Consider the following 16,047-nt stretch of genomic DNA (forward strand, 5'->3'; position numbering starts at 1 on the left):
CACCAAATCCAGGGACCGCTTACACGAAGGCACCAAATCCAGGGGATCCTGACACTGAGACACCAAATCCAGGAACCCCTTACACTGTGGCATCAAATACACAGATCCCTTACACTGAGGCATCAAATTCAGGGACGGATACATAGAGGCATCAAATCCAGGGACCCTTTACATTGAGACATCGAATCGGGGGACCCCTTACAATGAGACATCAAATCCAGGGACCACTTGCACTGAGGCATCAAATCCAGGGATCACTTACACTGAGGCATCAAATCCAAGGACCCCTTTCATTGAGGAACCAACTCCACGGACCCCTTACACTGAGGCATCAAATCCACAGATCCCTTACACTGAGGTATCAAATCCAGGGACGGATACACAGAGGCATCAAATCCAGGGAACACTTATACTGAGGCATCAAAACGAGGGACCCCTTACATTGAGACAACAAATCGAGGGACCCCTTACACTGAGGCATCAAATACAGGGATCCCTTACAGTGAGGCATCAAATCCAGCGACATCTTACACTGAGGCATCAAATCCAGGGACCCCTTGCAATGAGGCACCAAATCCAGGGAGCCCTTACACTGAGACATAAAATCCAGGGACCCCTTACAATGAGGCATCAAATCCAGGGACCGCTTACAATGAGGCATCAAATCCAGAAACCCCTTACTCTGAGCACCAAATCCAGGGACCCCGTACACTGAGGCACCAAATACAGCCACATCTTACACTGAGGCATCAAACCCAGCGACATCTTACACTGAGGCATCAAATCCAGGGACCCCTTGCTCTGAGGCACCAAATCCAGGAAGCCCTTACAATGAGAAATCAAATCCAGGGACCACTTGCACTGAGGCATCACATCCAGGGACCCCTTACATTGAGGAACCAACTCCACGGACCCCTTACAGTGAGGCACCAAATTCAAGGACCCCTTTCACTGAGACATCAAATCCAGTGACCCCTGAGGCTGATACATCAAATCCACAGATCCCTGACACTGAGGCATCAAATCCAGGGACGGATACACAGAGGCATCAAATCCAGGGAACGCTTACACTGAGGCATCAAATCCAGGGACCCGTTACATTGAGACATCAAATCGAGGGACCCCTTACACTGAGGCATCAAATCCAGGGACCCCTTGCACTGAGGCACCAAATCAGCGGAGCCCTTACAATGAGAATTCAAATCCAGGGACCCCTTACACTGAGGCATAAAATCCAGGGACCATTTACACTGTGGCATCAAATCCAGGTACCCCATACACTGAGGCATCAATTCCAGGGACCCCTTACACTGAGGCATCAAAACCAGCGACATCTTACACTGAGGCATCAAATCCAGGGACCTCTTGCACTGAGGCACCAAATCCAGGGTGCTCTTACAATGAGAAATCAAATCCAGGGACCCCTTACACTGAGGAATCAATTCCAGGGACCCCTTACAATGAGGTATCAAATCCAGTGACCCCTTACACTGAGGCATGAAATCCAGGGACCCCTTACGATGAGACATCAAATCCAGGGACCCCTTACGATGCTACATCAAATCCAGGGACCCCTTACACTGAGGCATCAAATCCAGGGACCCCTTAAAATGTGGCATCGAATCCAGGGACCCCTGACTCTGAGCATCAAATCCAGGGACGCTTTACACTGAGGCATCAAATAAAGGGACAACTTACACTGAGGCATCAAATAAAGGGACAACTTACACTGGGACCTCAAATACAGGAACCCTTTACAATGAGGCGCCAAATCCAGGGACCCCGAACAATGATGCCTCGAATCCAGGGACCTCTTACTCTGAGCTTCAAATCCAGGGACCCCTTACACTGAGGAATCAAATCCGGGGACGCCTCACACTGAGAAACCAAATTCGGGGATACCTGACACTCAGGCATCGAATCCAGGGACCCATTACAATGAGGCACCAAATCCTGGGACCACTTACAATGAGGTATCAAATCCAGGCACCGCTTCCACTGAGCTATCAAATCCAGGGACCCCTGACACTGAGGCATCAAATCCATGGACCCCTTACAGTGAGGCACCAAATCCAGTGATCCCTTACACTGAGGAATCAAATCAAATGACTACTTAAACTGAGGCATCAAATCCAGCGACCCCTTACACTGATACATCAAAACGAGGGACCCCTTACACTGAGGCACCAAATCCAGCGACCCCTTACACTGAGGCATCAAATCCAGGGACCCCTTACACTGAGGCATCAAATCCAGGGACCACTTCCACAGAGGCATCAAATCCAGGGACCCCTTTTATTGAGGCATCTAATCCAGGGACCCGTTATATTGAGGCATCTAATCCAGGGAACCCTAACACTGAGACATCAAATCCAGGGACCTCTTACACTGATGCATAAAATCCAGCGACCCCGTACACTGAGGCATCAAATCCAGGGACCCCTAACATTCAGACATCAAATTCAGAGACCCCTTACACTGAGAAATCAAATCCAGGGACCCCTTACAGTGCGGCATCAAATCCAGGGACCCCTCACACTGAGGCATCAAATCAAGGGACCCCTTACACTGAGAAATCAAATCCAGGGACCCCTTACAGTGAGGCATCAAATCCAGGCACCCCTCACACTGAGGCATCAAATCAAGGGACCCCTTACACTGAGGCACCAAATCCAGGGACTCCTGACACTGAGACACCAAATCCAGGGACCGCTTGCACGAAGGCACCAAATCCAGCGACCCCTGACACGGAGACACCAAATCTAGGAACCCCTTACACTGAGGCATCAAATCCGGGACCCCTTACAGTGAAGCATCAAATCCAGGGACCACTTACACTGAGGCATCAAATCCAGGGACCCCTTACACTGAGGCATCAAATCCATGGACCCCTTACAATGAGGCACCAAATCCAGGGACCCCATACACTGAGGCATCAAATAAAGGGACAATTTACAGTGAGGCATCAAATCCAGGGTCCCCTTACACTGAGGCTTCAAATCCAGGGACCCCTTACACTGAGGCTTCAAATCCAGGGACCCCTTCCACTGAGGCATCAAATCCAGGGACCCCTTACACTGAGACATCAAATCCAGGAACCCTCACACTGAGGCATCAAATCCAGGGACCCCTTACACTGAGTCATCAAATCCAGGGACCCCTTACACTGAGGCATCAAATCCAGGGACCCTTAACACAGTGACATCAAATCCAGGAACCCTTACACTGAGGCATCAAATCCAGAGACCCCTTCCACTGAGGCATCAAATCCAGGGACCCCTTACACTGAGGCATCAAATCGAGGGACTCCTTACACTGAGGAATCAAATCCGGGGAACCCTTCCACTGTGAAACCAAATTCGGGTATACCTTACACTCAGGCATCAAATCCAGGGACCCATTACAATGAGGCACCAAATCCTGGGACCACTTACAATGAGGCATCAAATCCAGGCACCGCTTACCCTGAGCTACCAAATCCAGGGACCCCTGACACTGAAACATCAAATCCATGGACCCCTTACAGTGAGGCACCAAATCCAGGGACCCCTTACACTGAGGAATCAAATCAAAAGATAACTTAAACTGAGGCATCAAATCCAGGGACCCCTTACACTGACACATCAAATCCAGGGAGCCCTTACACTGAGACATCAAATCAAGGGACCCCTTATACTGAGACATCAAATCGAGGGACCCCTTGCACTGAGGCATCAAATCCAGGGACCCCTTACACTGAGGCTTCAATTCCAGCGACCCCTGACACTGAGACACCAAATGCAGGGACCCCTTGCACTGAGACATCAAATCCAGGGAAACCTTCCATTGAGACACCAAATCCAGGGACCCCTTACACTGAGGCATCAAATCCAGGGACCCCTTACACTGAGACACCAATTCCAGGGATCCCATGACACTGATGCATCAAATCCTGGGACCCCTTACACTGAGGCATCAAATCCAGTTACCCCTTACACTGAGGCATTAAATCCAGGGATCACTTACACTGAGACATCAAATTCACGGACCCCTTACACTGAGGCATCAAATCCAGGGATCACTTACACTGAGACATCAAATCCAGGGACCCCTTACACTGATGCATCAAATCCAGCGACCCCTTACACTGAGGCATCAAATCCAGGGACCCCTTACACTGATGCATCAAATCCAGGGTCCCCTTACACTGAGGCTTCAAATCAAGGGACCCCTTACACTGAGGCACCAAATCCAGGGACCGCTTACACTGAGGCATCAAATCCAGGGACCCTTTACACTGAGGCACCAAAACCAGGAACCCCTTACACTGAGACACCAAATCCAGGGACCCCTTACAATGAGGCATGAAATCCAGGGATCCCTTACACTGAGGCACCAAATCCAGAGATACCTTACACTGAGGCTTCAAATCCATGGACCCCTTACACTGAGGCACCAAATCCAGGGACCGCTTACACTGAGGCATCAAATCCAGGGACCCCTTACACTGAGGCATCAAATCCGGGGACTCCTTACACTGAGAAACCAAATTCGGGGATACCTTACACTCAGGCATCAAATCCAGGGACCCCTTACAATGAGGCACTAAATCCTGGGACCACTTACAATGAGGCATCAACTCCAGGCACCGCTTCCACTGAGCTACCAAATCCAGGGACCCCAGACACTGAGGCATCAAATCCATGGACCCCTTACACTGAGACATCAAATTCAGGGACCCCTTACACTGAGGCATCAAATCCAGGGACCCGTTACACTGAGGAATCAAATCAAAACACAACTTAAAGTGAGGCACCAAATTCAAGGACCCCTTACACTGAGGCATCAAATCCAGGGATCACTTACACTGAGACATCAAATCCAGGGACCCCTTACACTGATGCATAAAATCCAGCGACCTCTTACACTGAGGCATCAAATCCAGGGACCCCTTACACTCAGACATCAAATTCAGAGACCCCTTACACTGAGACATCAAATCCAGGGACCCCTTACAATGAGGCATCAAATCCAGGGACCCCAGACACTGAGGCATCAAATCCTGCGACCCCTTATACTGAGGCACCAAATTCAAGAACCCCTTACACGGAGGCACCAAATCCAAAGACCAATTACACTGAAGCATCAAATCCAGGGACACCTTACACTGAGGCATCAAATCCAGGGACCCTTAACACAGTGACATCAAATCAAGGAACCCTTACACTGAGGCATCAAATCCAGAGACCCCTTCCACTGAGGCATCAAATCCAGGGACCCCTTACACTGAGGCATCAAATCCAGGGACACTTTACACTGAGGCACCAAAACCAGGGACCCCTTACTCTGAGCATCAAATCCAGGGACCCCTTACACTGAGGCATCAAATCCAGCGAACCCTTACACTGAAATATCAACTACGAGGACCGCTTACACTGAGAAACCAAATTTGGGGATACCTTGCACTGAGGCATCAAATCCAGGGACCCCTTACACTGAGGCACCAAACCCAGGCACCAATTACACTGAGGCATCAAATCCAGGGACCCCTTACACTGAGACACAAAATCAAGGGATCCCTGACATTGAGGCACCAAATACTGGGACCCCTGACAATGAGGCATCAAATCGAGGGACCCCTTACACTGAGGCATCATATCCAGCGACATCTTACACTCAGGCATAAAATCCAGGGACCCCTTGCACTGAGGCACCAAATCCAGGGAGCCCTTACAATGAGACATCAAATCCAGGGACCACTTGCACTGAGACATCAAATCCAGGGTCCCCTGACACTGAGACACCAAATGCAGGGAGCACTTGCACTGAGACATCAAATCCAGGGACACCTTCCATTGAGACACCAAATCCAGGGACCCCAAACACTGAGGCATCAAATCCAGGGACCCCTGACACAGAGGCATCAAATTAACGGACCACTTACACTGAGTCATCAAATCCAGGGACCCCCTACACTGAGGCATCAAATCCACGGACCCCTTACACTGAGGAATCAAATCCAGGGATCATTTACACTGAGGCATCAAATTCAGGGACCCCTTACACTGATGCATCAAATCCAGGGACCCCATACACTGAGGCACCAAATTCAGGGAATCCTGACACTGAGACACCAAATCCAGGGACCGCTTACACGGAGGCACCAAATCCAGGGACCTATGACACTGAGACACCAAATCCAGGAACCCCTTACACTGAGGCTTCAAATCCATGGACGGATACACAGAGGCATCAAATCCAGGGAACCCTTACACTGAGGCATCAAAACCAGGGACCCCTTACACTAAGGCATCAAATCCAGGGACCGCTTACACTGAGGCATCAAATCCAGGGACCCCTTACACTGAGGCATCAATTCCAGCGACCCCTTACACTGAGGCAGCAAATCCAAGGGCCCATTACACTGAGACATCAAATTCAGGGACCTCTTGCACTGAGGTATCAAATCCAGGACCCCTTACAATGATGCATCAAATCCAGGGATCCTTTACACTGAAACATCAAATCCAGGGTCCCCTGACACTGAGACAACAAATGCAGGGAGCACTTGCACTGCGACATCAAATCCAGGGACACCTTCCATTGAGACACCAAATTCAGGGACCCCTTACACTGATGCATCAAATCCAGGGACCCCATACACTGAGACACCAATTCCAGGGATCCCATTACACTGAGGCACCAAATCCAGGGACTCCTGACACTGAGACACCAAATCCAGGGACCGCTTACACGAAGGCACCAAATCCAGGGGATCCTGACACTGAGACACCAAATCCAGGAACCCCTTACACTGTGGCATCAAATACACAGATCCCTTACACTGAGGCATCAAATTCAGGGACGGATACATAGAGGCATCAAATCCAGGGACCCTTTACATTGAGACATCGAATCGGGGGACCCCTTACAATGAGACATCAAATCCAGGGACCACTTGCACTGAGGCATCAAATCCAGGGATCACTTACACTGAGGCATCAAATCCAAGGACCCCTTTCATTGAGGAACCAACTCCACGGACCCCTTACACTGAGGCATCAAATCCACAGATCCCTTACACTGAGGTATCAAATCCAGGGACGGATACACAGAGGCATCAAATCCAGGGAACACTTATACTGAGGCATCAAAACGAGGGACCCCTTACATTGAGACAACAAATCGAGGGACCCCTTACACTGAGGCATCAAATACAGGGATCCCTTACAGTGAGGCATCAAATCCAGCGACATCTTACACTGAGGCATCAAATCCAGGGACCCCTTGCAATGAGGCACCAAATCCAGGGAGCCCTTACAATGAGACTTCAAATCCAGGGACCCCTTACACTGAGACATAAAATCCAGGGACCCCTTACAATGAGGCATCAAATCCAGGGACCGCTTACAATGAGGCATCAAATCCAGAAACCCCTTACTCTGAGCACCAAATCCAGGGACCCCGTACACTGAGGCACCAAATACAGCCACATCTTACACTGAGGCATCAAACCCAGCGACATCTTACACTGAGGCATCAAATCCAGGGACCCCTTGCTCTGAGGCACCAAATCCAGGAAGCCCTTACAATGAGAAATCAAATCCAGGGACCACTTGCACTGAGGCATCACATCCAGGGACCCCTTACATTGAGGAACCAACTCCACGGACCCCTTACAGTGAGGCACCAAATTCAAGGACCCCTTTCACTGAGACATCAAATCCAGTGACCCCTGAGGCTGATACATCAAATCCACAGATCCCTGACACTGAGGCATCAAATCCAGGGACGGATACACAGAGGCATCAAATCCAGGGAACGCTTACACTGAGGCATCAAATCCAGGGACCCGTTACATTGAGACATCAAATCGAGGGACCCCTTACACTGAGGCATCAAATCCAGGGACCCCTTGCACTGAGGCACCAAATCAGCGGAGCCCTTACAATGAGAATTCAAATCCAGGGACCCCTTACACTGAGGCATAAAATCCAGGGACCATTTACACTGTGGCATCAAATCCAGGTACCCCATACACTGAGGCATCAATTCCAGGGACCCCTTACACTGAGGCATCAAAACCAGCGACATCTTACACTGAGGCATCAAATCCAGGGACCTCTTGCACTGAGGCACCAAATCCAGGGTGCTCTTACAATGAGAAATCAAATCCAGGGACCCCTTACACTGAGGAATCAATTCCAGGGACCCCTTACAATGAGGTATCAAATCCAGTGACCCCTTACACTGAGGCATGAAATCCAGGGACCCCTTACGATGAGACATCAAATCCAGGGACCCCTTACGATGCTACATCAAATCCAGGGACCCCTTACACTGAGGCATCAAATCCAGGGACCCCTTAAAATGTGGCATCGAATCCAGGGACCCCTGACTCTGAGCATCAAATCCAGGGACGCTTTACACTGAGGCACCAAATCCAGGTACCCCTCACACTGAGACATCAAATCCAGGGACCCCTTACACTGAGGCATCAAATCCAGCGACCCCTTACACTGAGGAATCAAATCCGGGGACCCATTACAATGAGTCATCAAATCCTGGGATCCCTCATACTGAGGCATCAAATCCAAGGACCCTTTACACTGAGACATCAAATCCAGGGTCCCATGACACTGAGACACCAAATGCAAGGACCCCTTGCACTGAGACATCAAATCAAGGGACACCTTACACTGAGGCATCAAATACAGGGACCCGTTACACTGATGAATCACATCCAGGGACCCCTTACACTGAGGCATCAAATCAAGGGACCCCTTACACTGACGCGCCAAATCCAGAGACTCCTGACACTGAGACACCAAATCCAGGGACCGCTTACACGAAGGCACCAAATCCAGGTTCCCCTGACACTGAGACACCAAATCCAGGAACCCCTTACACTGACTCATCAAATCTAGGGATCCCTTACAGTGAAGCATCAAATCCAGGGACCACTTACACTGAGGCATCAAATCCAGGGACTCCTTACATTGAGGAACCAACTCCACGGACCCCTTACAGTGAGGCACCAAATTCAAGGACCCCTTACGCTGAGGCATCAAATCCACAGATCCCTGACACTGAGGCATCAAATCCAGGGACGGATACACAGAGATATCAAATGCAGGGAACCCTTACACTGAGGCATCAAATCCAGGGACCCCTTACATTGGGACATCAAATCGAGGGACCCTTACAATTAGGCATCAAATACAGGGAGCCCTTACAGTGAGGCATCAAATCCAGAGACCACTTGCAGTGAGGCACCAAATCCAGGGAGCCCTTACAATGAGACTTCAAATCCAGGGACCCCTTACACTGAGATATAAAATCCAGGGACCGCTTACACTGAGGCATCAAATCCAGGTGCCGCTTACACTGAGGCAACAAATCGAGGGACCCTTACAATTAGGCATCAAATACAGGGACCCCTTACAGTGAGGAATCAAATCCAGAGACCCCTTGCAGTGAGGCACCAAATCCAGGGAGCCCTTACAATGAGACTTCAAATCCAGGGACCCCTTACACTGAGATATAAAATCCAGGGACCCCTTACACTGAGGCAACAAATCCAGGTGCCGCTTACACTGAGGCAACAAATCCACGGACCCCTTACACTGAGGCATAAAATCAAGGGACCCATTACACTGAGGCATCAAATCCAGGTACCCCTTACACTGAGGCATCAAATCGAGGGACCCCTTACACTGAGGCATCAAACCCAGCGACATCTTACACTGAGGCATCAAATCCAGGGACCCCTTGCACTGAGGCACCAAATCCAGGGAGCCCATAAAATGAGTCATCAAATCCAGGGACCACTTACACTGAGGCATCAATTCCAGGGACCACTTACACTGAGGCATCAATTCCAGGGACCCCTTACAATGAGGTATCAAATCCAGTGACCCCTTACACTGAGGCATCAAATCCAGGGATCCCTTACAATGAGGCGCCAAATCCAGGGAGCCCTTACAATGAGGCATCGAATCCAGGGACCCCTTACTCTGAGCATCAAATCCAGGGACCCCGTACACTGAAGCATCAAATCCAGGGACTCCTAACACAGAGACATCAAATCCAGGGAGCACTTATACAGATGCCTCAAATCCAGGGACCCCGAACACTGAGACACCAAATTCAGGGACCCCTTATACTGATGAATCAAATCCAGGGACCTCCTACACTGAGGCATCAAATCCAGGGACCCCTTACACTGAGGCACCAAATCCAGGGACTCCTTACACAGACACCAAATCCAGGGACTGCTTACACCAAGGCACCAAATCCAGGGACCCCTGACACTGAGACACCAAATCCAGGGACCACTTGCACTGAGGATTCAAATCCAGGGACCCCTTACAGTGAAGCATCAAATCCAGGGACGATTTTCACTGAGGCATCAAATCCAGGGACCCTTTACATTGAGGAACCAACTCCAGGGACCCCTTACAGTGAGGCACCAAATTCAAGGACCCATTACACGGAGACATCATCCAGGGACCACTTACACTGAGGCATCAAATCCAGGGACCACTTACTCTGAGCATCAAATCCAGGGACCCCTTACACTGAGGCAGCAAATCCAGGGACCCCTTATACTGAGGCATCAAATCAAAGGACAACTTACACTGAGGCTTCAAATCAAGGGCCCCTTGTTCTGATACACCAAATTCTGGGACCCCTTACAATGACGCATCACATCCAGGCACCCCTTACACTGAGACATCAAATCCAGGGACCCCTTTCACTGAGGCACAAAATCCAGTGACTCCTTACACTGCGAAACCAAATCCAGGGACACTTTACACTGAGGCACCAAATCCATGGACCCCTTACACTGAGCTACCAAATCCAGGGACCCCTTACAATGAGGTACCAAATCCATGGACCCCTTACACTGAGGCATCAACCAGGGACCACTTACACTGAGGCATCAAATCCAGGGACCCCTTAAACTGTGACATCAAATGCAAGGAACATTTACACTGAGACATCAAATCCAGGGACAACTTACATTGAGACACCAAATTCAGGTACCCTTACACTGAGGCAACAAATCCAGGGACCCCTTCCACTGAGACATCAAATCCAGGGACCCCATTATACTGAGGCTTCCAATCCTGCGACCCATTACACTGAGACATCAAATCCAGGGAACCCTGACACTGAGGCACCAAATCAAGGGAGCCCATACACTGCAGCATCAAATCCAGGGACCCTTTAAACTGTGACATCAAATCCAGAGACCCCTTACACTGAGGCACCAAATCCAGGAACCCCTTACACTGAGGAATCAAATCCAGCGACCCCGTACACTGAGGCATCAAATCCAAGGACCCCTTACAATGAGCCATCAAATTCAGGGGCCCCTTACAATGAGGCACCAAATCCAGGGACTACTTACACTGAGACACCAAATCCAGGTACTTCTTACACTGAAGCACCAAATCCAGGGACCCCTGACGCTGAGGCATCAAATCCAGGTACTTCTTACACTGAAACAACAAATCCAGAGACTACTTACACTGAGGCATCAAATCCAGGGACCTCTAACACTGAGGCATCAAATCCAGGGACCCCTTACACTAAGACTCCAAGTCCAGGGACCACTTACACTGAGGCATCAAATGCAGGGACCCCTTACCCTGAGGCATCAAATCCAGGACCACTTACACTGAGACACCAAATCCAGGGAACCTTGGACTGAGGCAACAAATCCAGGGACCCCTTACCCTGAGGCATCAAATGCAGGGACCCCTTACACTGAGGCATCAAATGCAGGGACTGCTTACCCTGAGGCATCAATTCCAGGATCCCTTACAATGAGGCATCAGATCCTGGGACCCCTCACACTGAGGCATCAAATCCAGGGACCCCTTACAGTGAGGCATCATCCAGGGACCCCTTACACTGAGGCATCAAATCCAGGGACCCCTTACAATGAGACATCAAATTCAGGGGCCCCTTACACTGATGCATCCAATCCAGGTACCACTTACACTGAGGCATCAAATCAAGGGACCCCTTCCACTGAGACACCAATTCCAGGTACTTCTTACACTGAAGCACCAAATCCAGGGACCCCTGACACTGAGGCATCAAATCCAGGTATTTCTTACACTGAAGCAACAAATCCAGGGACCAATTACACTGAGGCATCAAATCCAGGGACCTCTAACACTGAGGCATCAAATCCAGGGACCCCTTACACTGAGACTCCAAGTCCAGGGACCACTTACACTGAGGCATCAAATGCAGGGACCCCTTACCCTGAGGCATCAAATCCAGGACCACTTACACTGAGACACCAAATCCAGGAACCCTTGGACTGAGGCAACAAATCCAGGGACCCCTTACACTGAGGCATCAAATGCAGGGACCCCTTACACTGAGGCATCAAATGCAGGGACTCCTTACCCTGAGGCATCAATTCCAGGATCCCTCACACTGAGGCATCAAATCCAGGGACCCCTTACAGTGAGGCATCATCCAGTGACCCCTTACACTGAGGCACCAAATCCAGGGACCACTTAAACTGAGACATCAAATCCAGGGACAACGTACATTGAGACACCAAATCCAGGGACCCCTGACACTGAGGCAACAAATCCAGGGAGCCCTTACACTGAGACACCAAATTCAGGGACCCCATGACACTGAGGCATCCAATCCTGCGACCCCTTGCACTGAGACATCAAACCCAGGGACCCCTGACACTGAGGCATCAAATGCAGGGACCCCTTACCCTGAGGCATCAAATCCAGGACCACTTACACTGAGACACCAAATCCAGGGACCCTTGGACTGAGGCAACAAATCCAGGGACCCCTGACACTGAGGCATCAAATGCAGGGACCCCTTACACTGAGGCATCAAAGGCAAGGACTGCTTACCCTGAGGCATCAATTCCAGGATCCCTTACAATGAGGCATCAGATCCTGGGACCCCTCACACTGAGGCATCAAATCCACGCACCCCTTACAGTGAGGCATAATCCAGGGACCCCTTACACTGAGGCATCAAATCCAGGGACCCCTTACAATGAGACATCAAATTCAGGGGCCCCTTACACTGATGCATCAAATTCAGGTACCACTTACACTGAGGCATCAAATCAAGGGACCCCTTCCACTGAGGCACCAAATCCAGGGACTCCTTACACTGAGACACCAAATCCAGGTACTTCTTACACTGAAGCACCAAATCCAGGGACCCCTGACACTGAGGCATCAAATCTAGGTACTTCTTACACTGAAGCAACAAATCCAGGGACCACTTACACTGAGGCATCAAATCCAGGGACCTCTAACACTGAGGCATCAAATGCAGGGACCCCTTACCCTGAGGCATCAAATCCAAGACCACTTACACTGAGACACCAAATCCAGGGACCCTTGGACTGAGGCAACAAATCCAGGGACCCCTTAAACTGAGGCATCAAATGCAGGGACCCATTACACTGAGGCATCAAATGCAGGGACTGCTTACCCTGAGGCATCAATTCCAGGATCCCTTACAATGAGGCATCAGATCCTGGGACCCCTCACACTGAGGCATCAAATCCAGGGACCCCTTACAGTGAGGCATCATCCAGGGACCCCTTACACTGAGACATCAAATCCAGGGACAAGGTACATTGAGACACCAAATCCAGGGACCCCTTACACTGAGGCATCAAATCCAGCGACCCCGTACACTGAGGCATCAAATCCAGGGACCCCTTACAATGAGACATCAAATTCAGGGACACCTTACACTGAGACATCAAAACCAGCGACCCTTTACACTGAGGCAGCAAATCCAGGGACCATGTACAGAGACATCAAATCCAAGTACCCCTTACACTGATGCATCCAATCCAGGGACCCCTTACACTGAGGCATCAAATCCAGGGACCCCTTACACTGAGGCATCAAATCCAGGGACCCCTTACACTGAGGCACCAAATACAAGACCCCTTACACTAAGGCACGATATCCAGGGACCCCTGACACTGAGAAACCAAATCCAGGGACCCCTTACACTGAGACATCAAATCCAGGGACCCCTTACACTGCGAAACCAAATCCATGGGCCCCTTACACTGAGGCATCAAATCCAGGGACCCCTTACACTGGGACACCAAATCCAGGGACCCCTGAAACTGCGACATCAAATGCAAGGAGCCCTTACACTGAGACATCAAATCCAGGGACAACTTACATTGAGACACCAAATTCAGTTACCCTTACACTGAGGCAACAAATCCAGGGACCCCTTCCACTGAGACATCAAATCCAGGGACCCCATTATACTGAGGCATCCAATCCTGCGACCCCTTACATTGAGACATCAAATCCAGGGACCCCTGACACTGAGGCACCAAATCAAGGGAGCCCATACACTGATGCATCAAATCCAGGGACCCCTTAAACTGTGACATCAAATTCAGAGATCCCTTAAACTGAGACATCAAATTCAGAGATCCCTTACACTGAGACATCAAATCCAGAGACCCCTTACACTGAGGCACCAAATCCAGGAACCCCTTACACTGAGGAAACAAATCCAGCGACCCCGTACACTGAGGCATCAAATCCAGGGACCCCTTACAATGAGCCATCAAATTCAGGGGCCCCTTACACTGAGGCACCAAATCCAGGGACTCCTTACACTGAGACACCAAATCCAGGTACTTCTTACACTGAAGCACCAAATCCAGGGACCCCTGACACTGAGGCATCAAATCCAGGTACTTCGTACACTGAAGCAACAAATCCAGGGACCACTTACACTGAAGCAACAAATCCAGGGACCACTTACACTGAGGCATCAAATCCAGGGACCTCTAACACTGAGGCATCAAATGCCGGGACCCCTTACCCTGAGGCATCAAATCCAAGACCACTTACACTGAGACACCAAATCCAGGGACCCTTGGACTGAGGCAACACATCCAGGGACCCCTTAAACTGAGGCATCAAATGCAGGGACCCCTTACACTGAGGCATCAAATGCAGGGACTGCTTAACCTGAGGCATCAATTCCAGGATCCCTTACAATGAGGCATCAGATCCTGGGACCCCTCACACTGAGGCATCAAATCCAGGGACCCCTTACAGTGAGGCATCATCCAGGGACCCCTTACACTGAGACATCAAATCCAGGGATAACGTACATTGAGACACCAAATCCAGGGACCCCTGACACTGAGGCAACAAATCCAGGGAGCCCTTAGACAGAGACACCAAATTCAGGGACCCCATGACACTGCGGCATCCAATCCTGCGACCCCTTACACTGAGACATCAAACCCAGGGACCCCTGACACTGAGGCATCAAATCCAGGGACCCCTGACACTGAGGCACCAAATCCAGGGACCCCTTCCACTGAGGCATCAAATCCAGTGTCCCTTCCAATGAGACATCAAATCCAGGGACCCCTTACACTGAGGCTTCAAATCCAGGGACACCTGACGCTGAGGCATCAAGTCCAGGGACCCGTTACACTGAGGCATCAAATCCAGGGACCCCATACACTGAGGCATCAAATACAGGGACCCGTGACAATGAGGCGCCAAATCAAGTGTTAACTTACGCTGAGGCATCAAATCCAGTGATCCCTTACACTAATACACAAAATCCTGGGACCCCTTACAATGAGGCATCACATCCAGGGACCCCTTTCATTGAGGCACCAAATCCAGGGACCCCTTACACTGAGACACCAAATCCAGGGACCCCTTACAATGAGGTATCAAATCCAGGGAGCCCTTACACTGAGACATCAAATCCAGGGACCCCTTACACTGAGGCACCAAATCCAGGGACCCCTGAAACTGCGACATCAAATGCAAGGAGCCCTTACACTGAGACATCAAATCCAGGGACAACTTACATTGAGACACCAAATTCAGGTACCCTTACACTGAGGCAACAAATCCAGGGACCCCTTCCACTGAGACATCAAATCCAGGGACCCCATTATACTGAGGCATCCAATCCTGCGACCCCTTACACTGAGACATCAAATCCAGGGACCCCTGACACTGAGGCACCAAATCAAGGGAGCCCATA

Source organism: Pristiophorus japonicus, chromosome 28 (genome assembly GCF_044704955.1).
Source record: "Pristiophorus japonicus isolate sPriJap1 chromosome 28, sPriJap1.hap1, whole genome shotgun sequence".
Taxonomy (NCBI): Eukaryota; Metazoa; Chordata; class Chondrichthyes; family Pristiophoridae; genus Pristiophorus; species Pristiophorus japonicus.